Source organism: Cyprinodon variegatus, unplaced genomic scaffold (assembly GCF_000732505.1).
Source record: "Cyprinodon variegatus isolate N-32 unplaced genomic scaffold, C_variegatus-1.0 Scaffold147, whole genome shotgun sequence".
NCBI lineage: Eukaryota > Metazoa > Chordata > Actinopteri > Cyprinodontiformes > Cyprinodontidae > Cyprinodon > Cyprinodon variegatus.
Window position 1 is genome coordinate 1050986 of NW_015150600.1, and position 26717 is coordinate 1077702.

The 26717-nt window shown below is 38.5% G+C and overlaps 1 protein-coding gene across 2 annotated transcripts in view; it reads left to right on the top strand.

Annotated features, from left to right (window-relative positions):
• The first annotated feature begins 424 nt into the window (after positions 1–424).
• sema6a (sema domain, transmembrane domain (TM), and cytoplasmic domain, (semaphorin) 6A) overlaps positions 425–26717 on the top strand; it is a 147587-nt gene continuing 121294 nt past the window's right edge. The window contains exon 1 of one of the 2 annotated variants that reach the window (XM_015377137.1): positions 425–794. The gene's annotated coding sequence lies outside the window, so the exon portion shown is untranslated. The remainder of the gene's footprint in view (positions 795–26717) is intronic. The other variant, XM_015377135.1, reaches the window with a different exon arrangement.

A 26717-nucleotide genomic window follows, 5' to 3' on the forward strand; every position in this document is an offset into this window, starting at 1 on the left:
TAGCTTCTGTGATAACACCAACTTAAAGGTGAAGCCTTGGGCTCTTATGGAATTGCGAAGCGCGTGCTTTCGCTCGTGCGTAACAGCCCCGGACCAGGAGAGAGAGAGACCACCGTGGGAGAAAGAGCAGTCCTGAGCGCGTGGACGCTGAGAGATCGCATCCACAACAAAGTGTGGTACTGCGAGTAGTATTAATAAATAAATATTCTGTATGAAGCATGGATAAGTTGATAATATGTCGCTGTTTTCTTTCTTCCTCAAGCTGCACATTTTTTTTCCTGAAAAGCTGCTGCGTAAAAATAGAAGTACAGTTGTCCATAACTGGCCTCCATTGACACAATAGCTCCCATTCCTTAGACGTAGCTCCTCCCTGTATGTGTGAGTGTGTGTGTGAGTGTGTGTAGCGGGTGGGTGACAGCTGGGATCGCTGCGCTCCGCTCCAGTCTAAGCTTCTCCAAATAGGATGACCGTCGGCTTTTGTGGAGGAGGACAGCGTACGCCTCTCTAGCTCGTTCTGGGACACCCCTATTTCGGTCCGTCTCACCTGAGGAAAAAAAACCTCAGAAAGTAGAACATCGCTTCTGTGTTTAGTGTGGATTTCTCATGGATATTCCGAATTAAAGAGGTGCGAATTGAGCGCGGCATGTAACAAAAAGAAGCGCAAGAGAAAAGTAGCGCTCGTCCTGTTATTCTGAATCGAGCTCATTCATCTGAACTGCTTGAAAGGAAAGATCTGATGGATTATTAAAATAAAAATAGAAAAAAGAGCTGTCATAGACATTCATGAGCTGAAGGTAAGATTCTATTTTTTATTTATTTTAAACTTCCACCAGTCTATACAGCTGGAGACAAGTGCATAAGCTTCATTGGACATGACCAATGCGTAAAAACCTTACTTAAAAATAATTCCTACACAAATCAATGACAATTTCACATCATTATAAGGTTTATTTTGTTGTTATTGCAATAAAAAACATAAGAAATGTCGTTTTTAATGTCCTCTGGTGGTGTTTACTCCTTTGGAATAAAGAGGGTCTGTTTAGTCTCCACGGTGCTGTTCAGGATCTAATAGAGGCAAAACAGAAGGATGATGATGCCTGAATCATCAGCAGGAACATGGAGGTACAACTTTTATGAGCTCACAAACAGTTTTCCTCTTGGTAGGAAAATGCATGTTTAATTTGGACTAAACTTCCTATGAGGTGTTCAAAAGTTAAAAAAGAAAATTATTCAAGTTTACTGCGTGCTTAGTTTAAAATACACCTCTGCAGGCTTACAACATAGGGTGTTTTCCATTTATTTTCATGTCATAGAAATTGGATTAAACATATCAATGAATATGGGATTTTAATGAAACTGTATTGTTTACAGTTTTTCCTTTTTTCCTTCACTACAGTCAAAATGATGTTGATGAGTATTGATTTTCTGCCTGGATTAGGATTTTCATGGAAGGTCTTGTCTCTGTAGGTTTTCTTGACAGTTTCACATCCATAAGCACAAACATACATTGGTTTGAGTGTTTTCAAGGATTTGTAGCTATACTTGGCGGTGGTCATAATTACCCTTGTCCATAAGGATCAATAATATGCAATTCCAACCAGGATGCAGATGTGTTTTCCATTAAAAGAAGATGTTCCAGTAGCATATTACATAAAAAACTGGAGAAAGACAGTGTTGTAACGTCAAAGATATATCTTTTATTATAACAAACATGAGTGCCAACACCCTATTGCTCCATTGTTGCCCCTTTCTCCCCCCCTCCTCTCCTCTCTCCTTGTCCTTGTCCAGTATTTAAGATAAGATTTCCCCCCCTGAGATATTAGTACGAGCTGTGAAAGGGAGGGGGTGGGGGAGTTGGGTACGCAGGCTTAAAACTCCAAATATGGGTTACAGATTGTAAAGCTTGCAAAAGATTGGGGTGAAAAAAGCTTGAGAATCAAAATGCGGAGCCGTAAATGCCTCCCGTCAGCTGATTTTCAGCAGCAGCACATGTTGTTTGGGAAATATAATTTAACTATTGGCTCTGTATATTTATTTTTCCAGAAATACTAGGTAAAAACACAACACTTAAGTAATTTGATCATCTTTCTTTTTCTCTCTGAGCAGTTTAAATATTTTATCCATCTTGTAAAAGCTGGGATAATAGTGCAGGCAGTCGGTTGGACTGACTTAACTGATTATTAAAGCTAAATTTAGAGGGTTGTAGGGACGAATTGAGAGGAATCTGGATATATCTTGAGATTCTGGTTGATTGGATTTGTTGATTAGAGGTTTTTCCTATTCAACTGGACATGAATAAGACCTATGTGTCCTGTAAAGTGCCTTAAGGGGGACACTGGTACCATGTTGAAAAGCTCAACTGGATGATATTGAACCTGCTAGAAATGCCTGTCTCAGGAAGAATGTGAGTTGATCAGAAATGATCACTTGTTTGTATTGTAATCGATCTGTTGACATAATGTAAACATCTGATATTTCTTCACATCAAGATGTTTTCAAAGCTTAACAGGGGGAGAAGCTGTGACCTCAGCCTGCGTTTTCAAACCTAACAATGTATTAATGCTTGACATCCCAAAGAAATGGTCAAGATCGGATACCAAATAGAAGAAATGAATATATATAATATGTAATATAAATACTATGATATGGAAGTAATCAGTTGGTTTGGAACTTTTTTACCAACTACACTGATTTCCTCTGTGTTGAAGTTGTTACTAAGTGAATCAGTATTCCGCCTATTTGAAGACACAGATAAGGTAAGAGAGTAAAGGAAATCTTGTTTTCATCTGAGAGCTCTATAACAGGGCTAGAGTTCTGCTTCTATTGGTCATTCATCTACATTTTCTTTCTGGACTTCTTCAGTTTTGGTATTTTTATATATCTGTACATTGGCCATTTCATATACCGGTATATGCAAATATTTGTCCACAGCCTGCTCAGCTCCTCATAAAACATCAACCTGAAGGCAGTCAGATGTTCTACATTCAGTTTTTCTTATGATCTTCCACACTCTTAAAATGGCACAAAATTTATTTCATTTTGGCTGTTCACCACCGCCACCGCAAACCCAGTAGGCTAATCCCGCCTTTTAACAGTTTTTATATAAACACTCTGTGGAGACGTGGTGCAGAAACATGAATTACAGCGTGATTACCTTTTGTGACAATGGCCCGCCTGTTGTCCTCACGGAGAATCGGAACACGGCAGAGCGACCCGGGCTGATGCTTGTATTTGGAGCAATGCTCTGTGGAGCGTTTGATCTGCCGATCCCCTAACAATAGCAATGGGGATGGCTTTGTGTGTGACTGATGTGAATTTGTCACAGTGTTTGTGTGTGTGAGAGCAGGAGAGAGAGGCACAGGGAGTTCGTCTCTACCTTTGCCAGTTAAGGACACATGCAGATGCTGAATACAGAGGCTCTGAATAATTGATAAATGGCTTTGCTCCTGTTCAAATGAATTGGCCGTCTATTATAAACAACTAGAGGAGCCAACTGCTGTTAACTACTGCTCCTCATTCAGCCAGTGTCAATACCCAGCATTCAGCCGTGTGTGTATTTATGCATATTTTATAAAAGCCATGTTTTATTGATGTGCATCCTTGGTGTGTGGGCTCTTTTTTATAACAATTAGAGTACAAGGAAAACTCGGGCCCGTGTTTCTCCTCTGGATGTGATTTATTGATGCTTAACCTATTTTTCTGCTTCCTCATTTCTCTAAATTGCTGGCCCATAAACCACTATGTTTTGATGGTGAATGACAAGCCTCCTCTATAGCTGGAGAAATTTGGCCCACCTTGACTTAAAAATACAGCTCAGGGTAGTAAAAACAACATGTTCATGGACCTGTCTTTCACATGCGTGGGAATGCTCCTTGGCTGACCTCAGGTCGATTACGCTCTGCTGTGATTCAGATGGCAAAAAAACAGGATGATTTTCTATCCTGCAAAACATAACTCCCCTTCTGGATAAAAAACTTCCCCACTTAACCTTCTCCTGCTCCATCTCTTTCATTTAGGCTGGCTATGGTTTCTCCGACCCTCTGAAGTCGAACTCATTATTTGATAAATGGCTTTCATTTTTGCTAAGAAAAACACACGGAGGACATTAGTGGGATGAAAGGAGATATTAGGCCGGTGAGTTTTTTTTTTTTTTTGTCTTCAGAACTAGAGGTTTATTTACTCACATCCTAATGCTTTCAAGTCAAACTAGAACATTTATGGTAGCTTCTTTGTAGCTATTTGTGACTATAGATAAGCTATTCAATTTCAATTGAAAAACAACCACCTTTTGATACCTGAACAACTATGAATGTACAGAGGAGATTTGGTGGAAGCTGTTGTGGAAAAATATGCAGATGGAGAGAATATTTACAATTAGCTCTACCATATGGTTCAACTGATCGACTGATCAGTGATGAACCTAAAAAGAAGAAAAAACTAATTTTAATGGACAAGATACCATAAACTCTAAACACAAAACACTTAAGCTGAGTTTTTTTCAGAAAATGTTTTGACACCTATCCAGGAATCTTTGTCAATCTTGTCGGCGAACAGTAGGACTGTCATTATTGACACCATACACTATTGTCTGTTTGACCGTTTAATTGTCGGACAGTGTTCCTTTGTTCTAGACTTGGATTCAAATGATGAAGTTATGAAAAAAATCATAAGAAATCTTTGAACAGAGGTTCTCAAACGAGATTATAAACAGTTGAAATCCCAGGCTTTGTTCACATTTCAGACCTTAATGCCAAATTCCAATTTTTGGGGGAAATCCAATTATTTTGCATGGTCGTTCACATTGCCAAATATATGCAACAGGTTTGTGATGTCCTGTGTGAACTGCATTCATACAACTAAATTGTCAAAAATAAGCACTAGAGCACTTAATGGAAATAAAGATGGATGGTAGTGCTGGAGGGCATCTTGCAATCTTTCATTTATTTTCCAACCAGATTTACCAATTTTTTCAAGAACATTCAAAAGAAAGACTGCTCTCTACATATTGTCCTCCGTGGTTATTTTTCTTCCTGGTTCTGCATAGCAAGATACAATATAGTGACCTCTGTCGGCTGTTAATGGTGTACTGTACAGGTCAGGTGAATGCGACCGTTCAGACACAGGTCTCATTTGAAAAAATCAGATGCGTCTTGGATTTAGAACCACATAGCCAAGTGGCCTGTTGTTGTTCAGACTGTCATGAAAAGATCAGATACAGGTATTGTTAAAAAGAAAATCGGATTTAGGTCACTACTGTCTGTGAACTTAGCCTTATTTGACAAAAGACCAAAAAATATTTTGTAGTATCTTCAAAGAGTTGAAAAGCTTCTATCTAATCTCTAAGAACACATTTTTAATAAACATTAAAGTTATAAATATGTTTTTTTTGTGTAGGGGATGTTGTCACGAGAGAACGTCCTGAAGAAACTAATACAAGGAATGTTCTAACAAAGTAGCTGTCTAATAATAATGAAGAACAAAAGTTATATAAATCTATACCAAAGTTTCACTTTTACAAGCCTTATATGCTTTCATATTAGTTTGAGACAGTACATGTTTCACACAGGAGGATTATTGGTGGCACACTGCGTCCTGCTTCAGTTTCCTGTATAGATAATCCCCAATTTTACCTTAAAAAGACGTTCAAATTGACATGGACAGTTAAATGTCCTTTTTCTTTAAAAAGCACTTGCTTAAACTATAATGGCATTTTTGACACTGGAGACGGTTTCAAGTAGGTCTATAAAAATATCTTTGGAAGTGGTGTTATGTTAATATCCAAGGTGAACAGTGGTGGTTTAATGGATGATATGGCACCCTGCCAGTGCGCTGTGACAGGAGATGGTAGGAGAGCCCTGTTCAGTTAAAAATAAGGTATTATGTTATTGCTTATTTGCAATATTTAAAAATAATGGACATTCATAAGAAAGTTTATGTGAATTTATTGTTTGTTAAATGAAAGGATTGTTTAGCTGTTTTCATATAGGGACTCTGGCCTGCTTTCTTGGACCTGAACAATATAAACATTACCTTCTACTTCACCTACCTGTGGTCATAATGTCATGGCAGGTTGGTATGCCTTGTGTCTATTAGACTCTAGTATGCTCTCTACCAACAAAGGGGCACACAGAATGTAATCGCTCTCATATCTCCAGCTTCGGCGTCTTGTTCCAGTTCGTTCTGCCTTTCACTTACAAATACAAACACAACCACCCGCATGGCTGCAATGGTGTCCAAGTTGTATTGTGTTGTTCTTACTAGCCTGAACCCTTATGTGTCCACCTCTGACTGTTCGATTAACCGTTTATGCCTTCAACATGTCTTCATATTCTCCACATTTGCATAATTGACTGAGCTTGTTTTTATACTCGGCCAAAAAGATAAAAAAAAAGCCAGAGGCATGGAGGACCAGGCAACTGGATGTCTGTTTTTTGGCTCTGAGACCTTGGCAGGACTTTGTTGTTGGAAATTAAGTGAATTAGAAAGTGACCGCCAGCCTTCCAGTACTTCTGATGTTGGGAAAAAAAAAAACAGCTGAGGAGACTGCAAGCTGGATGAAACAACACAGAAAAATCAGATTATACCATAATGGATTTTTCCTACTTCAAACACTTCATCATATCCAACAGTAACATGTTGTAATACCTTTGTCACAGATTATGTTTTTTTCCCCCTCTTTTTGTCATTACCCAAATGGCATTTAAAGCAAATGCATTTGAAGGGATAATCCGTAAGCAGCCGGCCTTTTTTAATGGGGACGCCTGAAAGTTGGATAAACGTCTGGCTTAAAAAAAAAAAAGGCTAAACTTGTAAAGCGCAGACCAGATAATGTCAAACACGGTATGCGATGTTAAAATATTATGTCCTATTTCCCATCCTGCTGTTGTTTTGCTCTTAAACACGAGTTATGTGAGTCACAGGGACGGCCTTGCTGCGTGCACGGACTCATTAGGGTAACATCCGCTGCTGTGGCTGTGGTCATGCCAGTGGTTAGTTTGTTTGTCCGGAGCCAATAAGGAAAATTATGTCATGTGGATCAACCTCTTCATTTGCTTCTCCTGCTCTAACATTACTGATAGCACGTATCTGTGTGTAAGTCAGGCCTCTGTGACAAAAAGACGAAAGGTGGATAATGATGGAGGCGGAGGAGGTGTGGATATGGGTGTGTGTGCTCTCTGCAACTGTTTGTGTGGTGTTGTTTGAGTGCATCTGTCCCTCCTCCCCAGGCCCAAGCGATTGGCACTGCATCTCTCATCTATTAATCATAGGGAGCGCTTGCTCTCTCATTCGGTTGCCATAGTTTCAGGACCTGAGACAGTGTTGGGGTGCCTGGAGAGAGGAAATGTGAGGGGAAGACAAGGAAAGGAAAGGAGAGAGGAGATGAAATAAAGTAGACAGCATTTTTTTTTATAATAGAATGTGTCTAAAAAGTTAAAAAACGAAGAAGAGTTTAAAGCTGAGCTGAGGAAGCAAAAAGGGAAGGAATGTGACTGACAGAGCAATGGCAGGCTAACACACCAAGCAGGTCCTTATATCGTGGATGGGAGTGTTTCAAGAACCAAAATGGATTCCATTTTTATCTCTGCAGTAAATCCTCTATCTCCCCCTGCGAATGCATCTCTTCAATTTCACTCACTCTGTCTCTCTCGTCTTACACACACACACACACACACACACACACACATAGATATACACACACACATTCACTATTTCCATCTCTGTGCTCTCTGCCTCCTAAAGACACCAGAAGAATATTTTCACAGTAGGCATCATCTTGTGAACAGCGTGCTCTTGGGCCTGGCGCATCTTGGTGTGTCACAGTACATTGAACTGCTTTTATTTCATCTTACTTTACAATGGAAATGCTTTCCACTGAGCTGAGATGGAAGACGGGCCTGGGCCTCCAGTTTTATGCTCGGTTGGATGCTTTGATGTTAAATCATGCTGAAGTGTGTTTATTATTGTGTTATTTGGTTGTGAATCAAGCACTATGAAAAATTCCAGGGTAAGAAATATCTCTAGATATCAAGCTTTTTCTTACAATCTTGGTATCTTTCCCTCTTATTGAGATTTTCTCCTCTCTCTCTCTCTATGTTCAGATTTTGTCAGATCAGATTAGAAGGGGAACCAGACATCCAGCTCATGAGACAAGATGATATGACACATTATATTGGATTCTAAAGAACGAGAAAATATTTCATCAGTAATTAGCATCTTATCTTATGGAACAAGTTGCCATAAAATATTAGACAGGCTTTTTCTCTTGGATGGTAGTTTTTCTTAAAAACAAAGGCTTTTAACAATGTGATTGGGTTTACATCTTTTTCTATATTTATTTATGTTATTTTAGTATACTTTATCTTTTTATTCCTGTTTTTTTATTTAGTTTTTTTTTTTACTATCTACGTATATAATAGATCCGTGTTAGTGCTATAGAAACCTGGTTCAGCATATTGGTCTATAATAATGAGCTCGCGAGTTTTTCTTTTCTCAGAAAGTGTAAAGGTTTCATAAATACAACATGTTTTTTTTTATACAGGTTTGTTTCTAGTGGAGAAAACCCAATTCCAGGTATGGGAGTCAATTAGAATTTTTAACTGAATACTAAGTCAAGACTCATTAAAAACTAAAAAAGCCCTTTAGTTTTGCCAAAATTGGAAGCTGCAAAGATGCCAGGTTTAACTGTGCTTCTATCTTGTTTGTCTCTTTCTTATAATTTCTTGATTCCTGCAGAGTCCTTGAAATACTGCCAATCACAATTATTGGGAAAACCAGCAACCATATGTTATGCTTTCACAAACAGACTTTTTAAATGGATTATTTACTAAAAGTATACTTGAAAGTTTATGATAGTCAAATAAAATTCTACCTGGAGGACTGATGTGAGTATACTACAAAGTAAACTTGAATTATAGTTATACTTATTGGGGCTGGGGCTCTAAGAAGTTTAATTCTTTGTAAACTTCGATTATATTTTCAATAATGAAACTGGTAAACTTGGAATAAATACTTTTGTTTTTATAAGTATACTTGAAAATGTGAACTTGAAGTGTACCAGGTTTTGGTAAGGAATTTTTATTTTCAAAAAGAAAACTGATTTGTGTTTTTATGAATAAAGGTGTCATGATTCTCAAACTTTTTTTTTTAGAAGTTTTTGCTTTGGGTTGGGTTTTTCTTTACATATTGTATATTATAGTATAAAGACTATGAAATGTATTCTTGATACAATAAGCAAACATTGAAATAATGCCAGTGGGATGCTACATTGCAGATGCCAATTAGCAAATCAATGTGTTTTCGCAGTGCTTACAGATTGTAACTTCATTAATTCTTTTTCCTGCCGTGTTTCCAAAATGCTTCTTCAAAGCCAAATAGCTTATTAACCAACTCTGTCAACACCAAATGGAAATAGAAACCAAAGATTCAAACATTTACTTTTTTACTTTAGTGTCTCAAAGTGCAGCTCTATTCATGCCTTTGTATCTGGGGATCATGATAACAGCTTAGACTTCATCAGTCACATGCTAACAGCAACTGAATGGTGCGATAGGCTTCACTTTGATCCGCAATCTCATTGCAGCTTTACATTACATTCCTTCTTCTCCCTATTGAGCTTTTTCTAGCTTTCCTGATATTTTCCATTGCTCCCAAACCTTTTCTGTGCAGAGATTTTCATTATCCGTACTCATTATCCATTACTTCAACAAAAATCAGCTTTGTTTTGTCTGTAGGCTTTCGTTCTCTTGTATGACCTCATAATCTAATTTCGGTCCCTTAATGTCTAACCGTGAGCTAATGTGGTTCCTGTATTATTGCTTTTTTTTCTCCACATTGTACCCTGCTTCTGAGCGATTCCTCCGGGAGCTTTTTAGAGAGGGGGCAACTGCCAGAACTGCAATCATGGGATTCTCAACTGCATTGAACCACCTTTCACTTGAATGCGTACACATAAATGGACATGGACACACATAGGCACATTTAAGTGCACTCAGCTTCATGCAGGGTTTTTTTTTTTGTTTCTCTCAAGTCGGTTAAGACTGAAGTGGAATAAAGAAAGCTTGTCATTTGTATTGTAGTTCATGATATGCATGCCAGTGGGCAGAAAGCCTAGAATATCTGATTGAAGAGAACACTGTAATTCTCCCCTGTCCATGTGTGGACTTTCTGCAGGGGGAATTACCATTAAGAGACAGCGGGACAAAGGAAGGAGCGAGAGGTCGTGCTTGCTCTCTGTGCTGATGGCACTGAAGTGCTTTTGTGCCTTTGAAGTGATGGGATTGCAGGTGACATCATAGCACTTGCATTCTCAGGTGCAGCAGGTGAATTAATCCAGGTGGAGGATGGGGGTAAAGGTGCATATGTGTGTGTGTGTGTGTATGTGTGTGTGCAAATCTGAAATGCGCTCGGGTATCAGTGGAGGCAGGCATGCATGTGCGGATGAGTGTGTGGATCCGTCATCAAAGCGGAGGAAAGCCGGTGTGTAAGTCGATCTGTATGCTCATAGCAGAGCAGTAGTCGTACTCTCCCAGAGGCTATGAGCCTCGCTGAATGTGGAAAGAGCAGCGTCTTCTCACAAGCCCAGCTGCTGGTCTCCATCTGAGGCCAGAAGATTCCAGACAGATTTAGTATATCCTGCACATTTCTTGATTTTCTCCACAGCAATACTTGGGGTTGAATTATCTCTCAGAGGAGATACAGTATCACATAATGTAGTGCATCATGAAGTAAACATTTATGAGGGTAAGTGGACATGCTCTGCTCAGACAGCCATCAGATACCCTCGACGCTAGGTAATTATTAGAGCAACCTTCCTCAGCTCATCTGACACACTGATGATGATCATTGTTGTAATTGGTCCTTGGTGAATATTGATTATTTCCAGATGGGTAGTAAATCCCCACACAGGCCTGTTAGTTTTGCTACACATATACTTTTAAATCTAAAAAGGAAACACTTTAATCTGGATTAGAGCAATCAAAGCCAGAGGTAGCTTTAATAGAGAGTCTAAATCTAAAACTGTGTATTAAAGTGTCTCTCTTTGGCAAAAAAATTATCCAGATTCGATTTTTTTTTTATTTATAGACTGATGATTCTTCTTATGTTAATGCCGCAACCTAGGGGAATGGTGCTCTAGGCAATAAACCATATCACCCCTAAGAAGATCTGCTTGTAAACTAACCACTACCCCTGAGCAAAATTTGGTTGAACACAAGAAACCGAGAAGACAACATTTCCTTTTATCTGAACAGGATGGAAAAAGTGAAACGAGACAAGGTACAGGCAAACACAAGGACCAAACATTTTACAATAGCCATAAAAATGTGCATAAAAGTTGAAAATTAGCAAAAGAAATCTTGTTTAGAGTGCAGCCAAATAACCTTTTCTTCTCTTTTTTTTCCGGGTGGTTCTCCAAGGCTTTGTCGCCCTGGGTGGTGAGCGATATCTGACATATTAAAAACTACCACTGGTTTAGATTCACAGTGTTTCTCTCCAAAAATAGACAAAGGCAGAAAACATGTGCGTCCTCCGAGTTTGTCTTAAGCCTTGTTAAGAAATCCTCTCAGTCACAGTGGTTGGCAGACTACAAGAGATTCCCTGGAGGGTCCTCCATTTCTCAATCCAATCAGGCAGAACTTTGAACAATATTACCTCTGTGTGTGTGTGTACATTTATTACATAGCTAATGAACAAATTGCAGACATGTGGCATGGTCTGGTGGCGCGGATGGTGAAAAAAATAGAGCACTCACATCACACACACCCCAGTCCCCAGCCACCGAACCCCCAGCCACCCCCAACCCCCTTTTTCCAACACGCACACACACACACGCTTAAACCACAAGGCTCCCAGTGTTCTTGGCCTGTCTGTCCATCAGCTCATGCAGAGTGCTGGGCTGGGAGTACTTATCACCACTATGCTGAGTGGAGGCCTCACAAAGGCCCACTCAATGCACGCACACACCTACACACTTACACACACGTATGTGCAAAGAGTTCTGTAAGCACAGGGAGGCTGCTGGATGTGCTCAGAGCTGCTGCAGCTGATTAAATGTATGGTGTGACAGTAGCTTTAGCTGCTGCCGGGAGGAGAGACTAATAGGTAAATAAGGAGACAGACACACACATCAATGTGAGATGATCCTGTGCAGAATTACTACAAAAAACAAACAAACACATCCACCACATTGTTTGGAGAAGCAGATTGTTTTTCCTTGAATCATATTAGAAAGGTATTATGTTTCTTAGAAAGCCAAGTATACTAAGTAGTATCTTTAAATTGGACTGTATATAATTGACAGACAAATTGAAATGTACAGTACATGTATGTATGAATACATTTTTTTTAAATCCATGTAGACTGATAATTTGGAATTTGAAAATTTGGAAACACTCTTGATATTGATATTCCATGTATAAATTATGACCCTCATAGGAGTAAACTGTTCATTGAGAATCTGTCCTATATACTTATTTACATTTCCCCATTTTTATCTATCTCAGATAGTCTTCCAGACAAAATCATAATAAAATCTACCTTTTTGAGATTTCACATTTAAGGAATTTCCTTTTATTAACAGGAGAACAGCAACTTTGTATGGTTGTACCTATTTCCAGAGCAACCTATACACAAGGTACAAAAATAATACAATCCTCTCTATTAATGAGCATTCCCCTTTACAATTCTAGTGCATGGCATTGAGATACAAAAATTGTTATTAATTTGCATTGCTAGCATTGAGTGACAATAACGATATGTACTTTATATGAGTAGCTGCTTACAGAAAGACATAGTAGAGGTGCAATAGATGATGATACGAACCTGATAACTGTGCCCTCAACAAGTGTTTCATTTTTTGTGTGCATGTGCAGTCAATGGGGAGTTTGCATCCCTGTGTTTTTGTAAACCACCCCACTACCTCAGTTTAATTGGTTGGGAGGGTGGCGGCAGAAGGACAGGCTTGCCCAGGGCTTCATTCATGCAAGAACAGCCAATCCTATAGTAGATCGCTATACTTTAAAACTGCAAATTGAACATATTTTCCCAGCTTGCACCTAGAGTTTGCTTAACCTAGGTATGACATTATTTCCAGCTTTGACTTTTGAGACAAGCTGATTATAAGAGAGGGAAAATGAAAAGCAAGAGGTGTTTCAAGTAATGCTTTTTTGTCGTTAACTAAATGTGAATTACATTTTTTTCTCCTTTGTTTTTGGCCAAGATGATTTTTAATTTACGTGTAAAGAAATTGCTTCTTTTTATTCATGGCAGATTGCTATAAAAGCCATTTAAAAGCAATGGAAAGGAAATCATTTCATATTATCACATGGTGGTGTCTCGGTTTTTGAGTTGATTCATTTTTGTTTATCGCCTTAGATTCAATTCAGTTTATCATCATATGGTCAAAAGTATTATATATAAATTCTTTTAAAATCAATCCAAAATATTTTGATTATTTAGTAGGAGTCACATCAAGTTCAGTGCAATTATAACCTAAGACGATGTCTATGAGTGAAACTTGTTCAAAAGAAACAAACAACACTCGACTGCCAGTACGCCTCTTTTAAGCATTCATCCTAGCAGAAAAATCTCTAACAGAAATGTGGCAGATGTAAGAAAATGTTTGGAAAGCAGCAACTGACAGAGTCATACAGTCAGCCTGACAGCCATGCAGATATCCAGGTTAGGGGAACGGAGGAATGCACAGACTCACGGAGCTAACTCGGATATTTAAGAAGACAAGTTGAAAGCCAGACAGTCTGTCAAAGGGGGCAGTGGAAATAGCCTGCAGAGTAAAGTAAAGGTGGCAGGGAGCGGAGCTTTGAGTCACACAAAGCAAGAAAGAAACTCAAGACATCTCTTTTTCAAAATTACTTCTCGTGAAAGAAATCATTTTTAACCTCCCCCCATCCATTCCCCTTTAATATGGACAAAAGGTGCTCTGTATGTGTGCAGGTAATAAGGAGAGCAGGTTTGATAGGCAAGAGGACATACAAGCTGTGAGACAGGAAGAGTGAAGTTGTGCTCTGCATGATAATGTATTCATTCATCCCCCACTCTGATAATGTTCACAGCATGCTTGGGTTGATTCATTCATCACAGTCTACTGGGGGCCTTTTCCCCCTTATTTGTTAGGAAAAAGTCTTGCAGATATTTGAATACTGTTAACGTTCGCTGAGTGGATTATTCACAACATCAACTCTAGTGCATGAGTCTCTGTGAGCCCACCTTAGGTCAGGGACCTTGTTGGTTTGCATCCATGTTTTAATTGGAGTAAGTTGAGACTAAAAATTTTGGAGTGAAGCCAGTTTCTGTTTCTTAGTTGTTAAATACGGTTAATAACACATATATTTCAGGTCTATATAGTATAGAAAAAAAATACGAGTAGGTAAAATATTTATATTTATAGACTTTATCTAGAAATACAGTTAATGTAACATAAAAAAGTATATTTCCAAACTGATCCAGGTTACATATGGTCCTTCCCAGTGTGAAAGTTACTTTAATGGTAGTGCCATAATTTCAGAGTTAATTTAACTCTAACTGGTGTTGATTTTTTTGATAGTGTGAAACTAGGCTAACAATTTCCAGTGTTAATATTATTTTACTCTATAACTAAAATCCCTATAATTAAGTAAAGTTAAGTCCAAAATGCTGACATCAGTTAACCTTTTACATTGCAAAACCATATATAACCAGACCAAGTGTTGAAAATATAGATTTTAGTATTAAATAGCTGCTCAGGAGCATGGTCACAGAAGTGAGGGGCCTCAAGGCCGTCTGACCTCCATACCAGGAAGGTGTCTTGCCCAAAAGTCATACCGACTATGTTAGATTTAGTCAAGATTCAAACCACCAACCCTCTAATTACAGGACATCCTACACCACAACGGTGACGAGTTCACAGGTTGGATTTCTGGGATGAATTCTGTTAAAAGGGTTTCTTGTGTTTCTCACACATCTCAGCAGATTAACTCTTTGGAGGAACTAACTCCCACAGAGTTAAATTAGACTAAACAAATGTTGAATTAACCGTGCACCTTCAACATACAACACCAGCACATTAAATCTAACACTTGGTTTTTTTCAGCGCACTTTACTTATTTTTGTCCTTTTCTTTTTTCCTACCTCTCTTCCTTTCTACATCTTTACCCTTCAAGCCTCCCTATTCATTGCTGTTTTTCTCCTTTTTGTTCCATTCTTCCTTGCTACTCTCTTTCTTCTGTTATTCCCCTTCTCCACTGTGTGTCCCTTTTTAACTGATTTCTTCCTTATTCTTTGTCCTCCTATTATTTTCCTTTCATTCTTCCCTTCTGTGTTTTTCCCTCCCTTCTTTTCTTCCCGATTTTACAGATGGTATGTATTTAATGTCAACACTCTATGGAAATATTTATCATAAATTCTTGTGAAACTTAAGTAGTTTATGTTTCATGCTCCCTAACAAGGACTGGGAATGCTGGAAAATTGAGTCTGAAAAAATCTGATGTTAATACAACATAATTGTGTAGGAACAGTAGTTCAGTCAATTGCTTTCTTGTCCTTTCATATCTCACCTGTTGCGCTAAACTCTGTATGCGTTCTGTTTATTTATCTGAGTCATGCACAGAGATTTTATCCTTGATTATTTAATTGGATTTTCAATTTAAGCAAGAAAGCTTGGCCGGGTGCTGGACTCCTATGAAGATGATTTCGATGAGTGGGACATACATCATCACGGCGAATTAACTCTGTTTAGACAGATTACTATAATGTGTGTGTGCCCTCTCAGCATCAAATCCTGTTTGCATAAAGGCTTTAACGTGACGTTCTGAGCAGTCCGACAGATCGGAAAAACACAAGACGGCCAATCCATTAGTTAGCCTCCTCAGTTTCCCTCTTCCTCTCCATCCGTCTCTTTTTCTCCTTTTGTGCTGCTCTGTTTCGGGTCGGAGCACATTTGAGATAAGGGTGCACGCATTAGATCTAGTAATGCTAGCTACTCCTGTAATACTAGCCTGGTAACCAGATAGGAGCACCAAGAGACAAGTGAGACAACATCTTAATCATTTACATGGAGTAGCTGGGTCTCACTGATGTGTAATGGTTCTTTCTTTCAGCTTCCATAACTAATTCTAATTCGTCTAATGCTCCCCTGTTCTTTTTTATACATCCGCTCTGCATTAGATTATTTTAAACACTGGTTTATACTTTGATTTAAACGTTATTCAGAGCTGTAAAGAGATTTTCCTCTGGTTGCCGCAGCTCATATTTTAAAGAAGCAGATATTGAAATAGCCTGGGTTCCTCTTTAAAAGATTAATTCAGCTATCTGCTCTCCATCTTGAGTTTACAATCCAAAATTACAGTTTGTTACATCACGGCACAGAACAACAAAGACAACAAGCTGACAGGAAAAGGAGGTGGGAAGATTCTTTGGAGGTACAGCTTTGACCTAGATAAGATAGTGAGTTTGTAGAGTTAAGCTGATCCTGTGGCGTGGGCCTGTTGTTGTCATACAGTCCATACCTGTCTTTGATCTTCATCCTCCTCCTGAAGCTGTGCTAAATCTGCTCAGTCCTGTGAGGTAAAAACGGCCCAGGCCCAGCTGAATTGTCGACCGCTTGATTTTTGCAGACTCTATCTAGTACAAACAGGCTTTCTTTTTTCTCTCTCCCGTGCAGCCAGCTGATAAGATGCGACATGGTGGTTTGCTCACAGTGGCGCCGCTAGAGCAGTCATTTGTTTCACACGTTAACAGGTGAAGGACTCAGTGGCCGCTTGTGCTTGGTCTGTGTGTGCTCTGCGGTTAACTCTGGATGACCCAGACTTTTGGTAAATCAACAGTCACTGATAAAACAGACCACTGAGATAGATATCTAGTGTCATTATTACACTGTGTACAATACGGTTGTGGTTACCCATATACAGCTTCTCTGTGTACATAAGAGTATATTCAACCTTGGGCAAAAGTATGCTCAAATCTTGAGCATACTTTTACACAATAAATTAAGGCCTAGAGGCACTACATCTGACAACTGATCAATGAAGGGGCAAGTTTGAAATGCTTGAAATACACCAGAGTATACAGCCCCTCGAAAAAGTGTTAACACATTTTGAAATGACTCACATTTTGTCAGGTTATGACCACAAACCTCCAAATATTTAATGGGAATCTTTCTGATAGACTGAAAACAAAGCAGCTGTGATTAGTAGTGAAGCAACAAAAAAAAACATGATGCAGTATATAGTTTCCTTCTCTTTTATTTATACGTTTCTTATTTCGACACCTTTTATAAGCCAAAGTTTTAGGATGTTTTTTTATAATACAGTAGCAATAATGAAACCGATGTTAGCTGTCTTTGTGTAGCCTATAACTGATAAGCAGAATCCTCCTGCTCAATTGAAACTCTAAACTGATAAACACAACTTTTGCACACACAAAAAGAAAAAACATATCCTGCTTTGGTCTAGGTTTTTTAACCTTAGCGAAATAGTTTTGATTTCTGTTATTGTACCTATATTTGAGTTTTGCAGAGGATTTTTTTTATGGATATACTTGCTCATAAGTCCCGATTTTTCATTCCGGACTGAGGAATGCTGATTGCACCAAGCAGACCACTGCAGGGTTTCGATTATTCTCACTTCCACTTCATATCAGCTTCTCAGTCTTATTCACGGTGATTGTAAGACGCTACCTAAACTGCCTCAATTACCTGCTGTGGATTTTTTTTTATCCTTCTTTTGGATAATGAGCCGAGACTTTCTGATTTGACGTTCTCATTGCTTGTCCCACCCTGGAGGCAATTGTGCAGTTACTTCTACTTTACTGTGATTTCTCTGCTTATAAGGCTGGGCTAATTACCACAGATGAAAACAGTATCAGTCTGAATGCAAAGGATGAGCAAACAGGAGATGCTTTTAATGAATTAATTGATAAATTGCTACTCGAGATCTAAAGTGACACTGAAATGAGAAGCACGCTCCATTTTTATTCAACGGATGAGATGCAATAAGAATGCTTCGGTCAATTTAAGATAATCTAAATGGATCAGTCCCACTTTATGTTCTAGCTGAGTAGTTTCACATCAGTTTTTTCATCTCTAATTCCTTGTGCCACCATATTGAGATTAAATAAAGATTGTGGCTAGGGTGGATATCGATTTTAGCGGCTAGAATGTTAGCCAATTCTCTGGAGCTTTTTATAGCCATTAGATGTGGTTATTAATTCCCTGGGATGCATTGTGTTACACCTAAAAGGAGGCTGCAGAAGCAGATGGTGAGATTGTGATCAATAGAATCATAAATCCCTTTTCCCCTCATGCGTTTTCTTCCTCTTTTTAGACAAAACCAGTTTTATCATGAGTTCAGCTCATGGTTCAGATGTGCTCACAAGACGTCATCATATGATGTGGTCATGGGAGTGGAGCAAGAAAAAAAAAGAAGAGAAAACATGGAGGAAAGGTTAGTCATAGGAACAGCTTGCTGACTGCAGAGCAGTCGACCATATGCTCCTAGTAAACAGAGCTAAATTGAGATCTTATTCACAGAAGAATGTAATGAAGAGCAGAGGAGTACACAGAGGGAAAAAAGTGTGTTGACTAAGGAAGGGGTTTGGGTTACCCTTTTAACTGATAGCTATCTCTTAAACGGACAGAATGAGAAGCACACCTGTATGGCAGTCATTTGTGTAAGAGAACAAGTTGTGGATTTTATTACCTCGCAAAGAAGGCAACTTTTTCGACCTCAGAGAGTTTTCATATTGGATGGACAAAAAAAGTGTATTAGATAACAAAAATTCAGGAAAAGTTGACAGCTATATGACAATGATGAGTGTCAAATATTCCAACGCAAAACAAACATATAGCCAGATCTGTGCAAACAGGAAACAGGGGAAACTTAATTTAATGTAAAATCTCCCCAAGCCTGAGTTCCCATAAGGTTAGAGGCATGCTGTGTCATGCCTGTATGGGATCCATGATCAGGGCATTTAGCTGGATTCGTTGTATCAGATATCGGTGACTCGGACATGTGGCTGAGAGTCGGATGACTGTGGTTGGATGAAGATGTGATCTATGAGAAGCCGGATTCTCTGAGTCTCTTTTTCTCTGTTTTCTCCAGAATCATCCCCCTTTGAGAAACGAGGTTTAACAAGGGATCAGCGGGAACCTGTAGATTATAGGAATAAAGCAATTAAAAGATTAATCTGTTAGGTGACCCACTAGAATTTAATTGGCAGCAAATGATTATGGAACTGGAGCAGCCGTTCAGTCAGGCTGATGAAGATGCTTGGTCAAATGTCTTCATTAAGAGGGTGTTATGATTCTCTGTGTCACAAGGAAACTAAATTATTAAACTGAATTATTTTAGGTAAAAATTGTATCAACATTGTTTAAAGTATTTAAAAGAATGACAAGAGAAAGCATTTTTGATGCGAAAAGAATAAGACTGATCCACGTAACCATTATTTGAACCCGGTTATTCTTGCAATATAAAGGTGGGAGGATGCTGATGCCATTCTCCCGAAGTCATAAGGTGAAGAACAGGATACATCTTGGACAGATCGTCATTCAGATGCAGAAAGACCCTAGGCTCAGATTCCTGGGATCCAGGACCTTCTTTCAGATTTGTTTGAGTGAAGGAAAAATAAAGCCCATTCAGTGCTGTGGTTAAACATGGGGATGGCAGTATGATGTTGTGGGTCAGCTTGAGTGTAGACATGTAAGCCCCTCAGAGTTGATGAACATGGAAAGAGCTAAATATGGGTTTATATAGGAAAAGAAGCTTGTTGACAGTACAAATGAATTAAATTGAGGATCACCTTCACATTCAGCTGTTTGCAGCTTTGAAAACTGCTGCTCACACATGTCACCAGTCAGTCTTACTTTACTTAACTTAGCAACTTATTAACCAAGAATGGCCTAAGGGGGATAAATGGGGATAAATGCACTTCATACTTCAAATTTGTATTTGTGAATTGAAAATTAAAAACTAAGGATCCTTTTCTTTCTACTTCACAACTAGGCTTTGTGTTGTTATAAAACATCTTTTCCAGACTTCAACTGTAAGAAAGTCTAAGGGGAGTGAATACAATTGCAAGATTATTTAAAGTATGATAAATGTAATGTTTTAGAAAATTGAGGACAGGCAAACGCAATTAACCTCAAGTGCAGAGTTTTTCTGCCTTGACTGTTTTTGGCACCATTGCTTCCTATAGCTCAACTGGGAGCTCCAAAACTAGGTGTGGTACAATATTGCTGCATAATAGAACACTTCACAACCCAATCTGTTGTTTATTTTTGTTATGTGTTCATGAAAGCCAACTTTAGAGAGAAGCCAAGAGATGAACACTGAGCCAGTCTGTGACAGCGTGACTGCTTCCTCATTTATAAATTGTCAGTTTGTTGAATGGGGGGGGGGAATGACACACTGCTGTTGCATCGAAACATACTATAGATTTGGTATTGTTCCATCAACTGCTGTCTAGAGTTCAGTCAGAACTGATTGTATTTCTGCCCACCCAGTCCGTGCTCTGAGCATGCAGGCTATAAGCTGTGGTGGGAAATCACAAAGAACCATTCAACTAAGCGTCCTCCCCCTGAACAGATCAAATGTAAAGATAAGACAAACAAACTCATGTTGGCTGCCCAACTAAAGCATGTGATACTTCCCTCTTCTGTGGTTCACTAGGTGCAACAGCAAGCTTGCTTTCTGAGTCCTTTAGGGATAAAGATCCACAAAGGATCGGATTATGGCAAAGACTGAGTCTGTTTCCTGCAGGTGGATGAGGAACTATTACTCTTGTCTTGGTGCAGAGATAAGACAGCAGCATTTAGTGTCACTTTTGAAACAATTGCTTTTACAGATTTGTTCTTGGTTTCCTGGAACTTAATTATTGTGCAATCATTCAGCTGTTTCTGCTTTGGCATTTTCTTGCCTTTTACCATATGACACTGCTGCTTGTTTGTTGTTTATTGCAGTCTTTACAAACCTTTTGTCAAACCCACACAGACTATTGTGCATAAGAGGATGTTTCTCTTGCATAAGAGAATGTTCCTCTTGAAAAGCACAGCATGCAAACCTACATCCTTTTTTTTCTTTCCCTACCTAATACAAGGTAGTGGAGGTAACAGGTTTTTGTCTTCCAAAGAACACTCCAAGTCTTTCTGGACAATCCCAGTCTTTCTGGACAATCCCAGTGCCCCAGGCCAGAGTGTATATATTCAACAAACTCTTGGTCTCCATGGGGTCTCCTCCCAATAAGAAAGGCCTCTAAATTGTCCAAAGTGAGGCACCAAGGGACCACCCGAATCTAATGCCCAAACAAACATGGCAGCTCTACACCTACTGTTTCTTCAGGGCTGTGCAGTGGTGCAAAGGATGCTCATTTTGTATATGGAATCACATTTTCTGCATGATCCATATTTTAAGACTGTAAGGTAAGGTTGCTACTAAGACGTATTACGGTTGAACGACTTTAGATGAGCTACATAACAGTTTCTTCACCTTCTGCTAACAGCTGCTCCAGTGCATGCTTTATAAGTTATTACTTTATTCAAAAAAATCAATTCGATTCAACTGAAAAATACCTTCTTGATCCAAAAGGGAAAATAAATATTACAGCAACTCAATAAGCAAAGAGATCCTTAGAACAGTTAAGGCACAGTTGACACAAGAAGAGTCTAGGTTTAAATGATGGCTTAACCCAGTATGCTCTATCTATGCATTTCTTGATTGTTCTCAAATACTGTCAAGAAAATGCTGTCCACTCTGACTTAATGGTTGTATAATTGTTTAATGAGAGCAAGGCAACCTCACAGGTGTACCTTTCTTCTTGACTTTTGTTTTCTTGACTCAAGAAATCCTGTAATATGACAAGGTAACTGGATGTAAAAAAATGGATGCATGACTTCTTGTAGAAAATGGTTTCTTATTTCTTTAAACTTGTACATTATTCTTTCACAGAAATCTGAGCTGAAGTGCACACATAGAAGGTTTTGCTTCCCCTCTCTTGTTTTCTGTACTTATGCCCTACCCCTGCTGTGAGCTTGTGTATTTTAGGTGAGTGGTGAGTGTCTGTGCTGCTTAGTTGACCTCTCATGAGGTGAGTCTTACAGTGTTGGGAAAGTAGAGTCAGGTAAACCAGCCTAGAGCAGAAGAAGAAACCAGGGCAGACAGACCCTCCTTTATGCCCCATTAATAACACAGTTCCACGAAGGACAGCCCTAGGCCAAAGAAGCTCTGTCAAGGTACTTCATTGTGCTTTAGGAAGTGAGTTGTTCATATGGTAATAGCTGCTGAAGCTGGCTCCTTCAGAGCCCGTTTGTTTTAGAGAAAGTTGTAGTCCCTCACAGAGGACGCCTCGATGGAATGTGACAGGGTGCAAGGCTGTTTAGTTACTGTAGCTTAATTGACCCTGAGAAAGCTTAGGCGGAACAGTGTGGGAGGAGGGTTAGTGGAGAAAGAGGTGGAGGGAGAAAAAGGACAGAAGAAATGTTCAGAGCAGTGGGGGGCACAAGTAGAGAGGAAATTTAATAAAGACAGATGGAAAAAGAAAAGGGAGAATTCTCTGTTTCGGGAAACAACACTCTGCATTGGAATCTGTTTCGATGAAAAAGGAAAAAATCTTACTGGATAATTGATACATGCATACAATGAGCTGCCTTGCCCAGAACCATTAAATTTGTAATTATTTACTCACATTTTATGTATTGTTCCATTTCCTTGCTCATTGCAGACTGATTTCCTTTCTAGGTCATGGAATATAAGTGTTTTTTTTATATATATATTTAATTATATCTTAAATAAGAACAGGTGCAAGATTTTTTTAATTTAAAAAATACTCAGATTTTAATAAATGTATTTACAATTATGAATTATGTATATTGACCTTAGGTTATTCACTATGCAAAGATCATTTCTGCAAACAAATTCTCTCTATAAAATTCTTCTGTATAATCTGTTTAAAATGAGAAAATGACTTCATTTACATTATTTTAATGCTTCATCAAGATATTTGAGCAATGCAAGTGCAGATGGATGCTGAGCATTAGCAACAATCAGGGAACTTAATTCTTCCTGTAGTGAATAATATCCATCAGACTCAAAAGTGGGAATTTTCAAGTTCTAAATTTGGGATAATGATTAAAAAAAAATAATTTTTTTAGGTTCCTAAGCTACCACCTTAAGGTAATTGTTGCAGTATTATTTTTTTAACTGCATCTGCTGAAAACAGTTATATATAACTAATATCTTGTATTATTTGTTGCACCCTTAAAAAGGTAAAACCTACGCTGATGAAAATGTATTATGATAAACATTTTCAGCTAAATATACACTCATTGTGACCTGTAAGGAATAATCTTAGCGTGATATATGATCAGTTTGGGTTCTGTGACATTGATTGTTCTTAAATTCTCTATGTTTTTATAATAATAATATCAAACTGCTTCTGTTACATAGTCATCAAACACACTGTGTGTTAAGTGGACAGAGATGAGTGTCTTGGGGAAAAGAACGTTGGTGGGTGGTTGTTTGCCTGTCTGACATTCCCCCGAAGTCGCTACCCGTAAGCTTTTAATCTGACAAGTTTGATGGATGACGCACACATACTACATATTCATGCACTTGCAGCACACATACAAGCTATGAGTGGGTTCCTGAGCCTCTTTACACCCAGTTTCTTGCTAAAATGAACAGCAGTTCTTTCCTTCTTATTCATCTTTTCAGTTTGAGATCTAACTTTCTGTCTCCACCCGTTACAGAGGTCAGGAGGTTGTCCAAAATGAAAAGACCTTTGCAGCTTTTGGCTAGACTAACCATTATTTAGAATAACGCTTTGCTGCAATTGGGGGAACTATTTTAAGGCCCCAGCTGCTGTGTCCCCTCCTGTTCTTCCTGTGTCTCTCTGTGGGACCTTAGAGTCATTGATCTATTGCCTAGCAGCACCCACAGCTCCACCCTTCCACAGCAGGAACCCACAAAGCATCTCCACCCTGTGGATTTCACCTTTAGATGGCCTAGAAGCTGTATTGTGGCATATAAAAGATAGCAATGTGCAGGAAGATCATTGGAAAATGCTTTTAGTCACACTGTCAGCCTTGTACAGTAACACCCGACCCTGGCAGAAGCTTCTGCTTTGTGTGAAATGTTGTCTGTAAATTATATTCTTAGGGAGTCTTGCCCTTTTGTAACATTCGAAAAAAGGAAAGCATTCCTCAGGTATGACTGAAATAAAGATACAATTCTGCTTTTGTCTGCAGCCAAGCATTAAATGGCCCAGTGGAAGACTGTTGTTGATGATGATGAGCAAAGAGCCTCTTTTTCACACCATTTCAGAGCACACAGCCTTCTGCTTGTGTGTTAGGATTTTTAGATTTCCTTTTATGAAATAACTGGTGCATTATAGAACACAATAATACCTTTCTAATACATACAGTGGCAGTAATAGTTTGTATGGTGGGGTTAAGTAATTGAAGTTAATTTTAGATTTGCAATTCTCGTTATCTCGTCTATCATAGTGATAATGTCTCAATCATTGTTGGTTATGCATTAATTTAAGTGCAGCATTCCTGTTCCACCTTTGGTTTTTACAGCTTTTTAATATAATGAATAATAGGAGAATTCATTGTCCAGAGAAAACACATGTCCTCTTCTAACTTACATTTTCCTTCCTTCCTGTCAGTCTGAGATCTCTTACTGTGTTTTGCCAGTTTTTCCTGTGAGCTGTAAGCCGGAGGTCAAAGTAGACGTTAAAAAGAGAAAACAGCAAAATAAATAGCAGTTAGTCTGGGCTATTGCAGCTGGAATAAGTCACATGGTGGTCCTTTCTAAAGGGACAAAATAAAAGATAACATGCCATCAATCTTTACACTTCAATGATAATGTAAGAAAGCAGTTCTGATTAGGCTAATTTCATTCAGTGCTATGTGCTTTAAATTCATGGTAAAGTAGAGGTTTAAGTGACAGACTGTAGCCTCAACACCAAATTGCTCATGTAGGAAAGATTTTTTGAATCTTAACTGCTTTAGAGAGATTTAAATAAAGTGTACACCAAGGCTAAGGAATTATTAGGAATTCATTAATAGTTTAGGTTTAAAATGTTGAATGAACCAAAAACTGGTGGAGAATTTTTCTTACGGTCCCTGTCACTTGGTGTTTACTGCTCAACATTACAATAAAAGTTGTTGCTTAGTTTCTTAAAATACATCAGCCATGTGCTTTCATGCCCAGTAGACTCTGGGACTAATGTAGGTTAACTTGTTTTATTAGAACATAATATTTATATATTAGCAAGCAATCTTCTAAGAATATACTTGTTTACAGCAATCAATTATCTGCTGTGTTTAGAGTTGCGAACAACAGATACGTTAAGAAATGCCTTTATTATCCCAGAGTGGAGAAAGTCAGGTGTGAAAATGACAAAAAACAAAAATGGATGAACAGAAGGCATAACACTTACACTCACGACTAAATGATATGGAAAACAGGTAAAATTGCGCAGCAAAAGAGCAAATAATCAGATTTTAGAAAAGAAAAAAAAATACTGTGAAAAATGTGTATTCAAGTAAAAAATTATAAATGTTTGAGTATAAAATAGGAAAAAACAAAAACAGCAGCAGTTTACATTACAATGCTTCCAGAAAAGGAAACAATAAAATACTTCAGACGATATTTCAACATTAGCATCCTAGCTGCAAAACTACGCTTTCTATAATGAGCATATTTTGTAAAAGTAACTCCACAAAATAAACTGCCTTGAAAAGAAGATTACATCTAACCTTTGACACAAACTGCTGACCACCTAGATTTAAATGCTAATAAGTTTAATTTATAAACTCCAATCCATAAGACATGTCCTTTTAAAAGTTAAAATGCAAAGCCTCAGAATGCTTTTAAAATGTTATATTTCATTTTGAAACCAATTAAGAACACATCAGAAGTGGTAATGGGGTGGAGGGGGGCCCACAGAAGCAATAAAATAGCTATTGAGACATTTCGTCACTGTGACGTGTTTTGGGTCACCAGCAGTCTGATTGTTCCTTTGATTGTTCCCCCTAGGTCTACTCAATTGGCACTTAGGTTTACATAGTCTTCCCCTTCGTCTTAAGTTCCTGCATCAGACTCTCCTACCATGTCATTGTTTACTTAGGTAATGGATTCCAAGTTGCTATTGTTGCTTATGTCACTTAGTGATTGATGGGAAAAACTCAACGTCTGTTAGCCCCCCCCCTCCCAAAGCCATTTTTACACACAGAGAGCAGAAAACAAGTCCCATCCTATTCAAAGTGACTCACTGGCTTCCGGATGCTCGTTTTTTGGACCAGCGGACCGTGCCTTTAAATCAAGAGGACCTTTCTGAAAACTAAGTTGAATCTGTGTGACTATGGCTATAAAAGAGAGTTTGAGATTATATGCGTGGACAGTTTGGGGGTTCCTTCTATTCATTGGTCATGTCGCCCCATGGGGAAGGACTAATTGGTGGCCCCAAAGAGCCCCCTTTTTTGTCCTTTATGCTAACAAAGGCATCAGTTTGCAATGCAAGGAGGATAGGGGGTACGGGGAAGCGGCCATGGGGAAGAGCAGGTTTCCCATAGAATAGCTGGCTTGGATGAACTTCAGTTGTGTAGTTAGGCTGATGGAGACAAGGTATGGGTGGGAGGGTCACTGATCACTATATATATATATATATATATATATATATATATATATATATATATATATATATATATATATATATATATATAT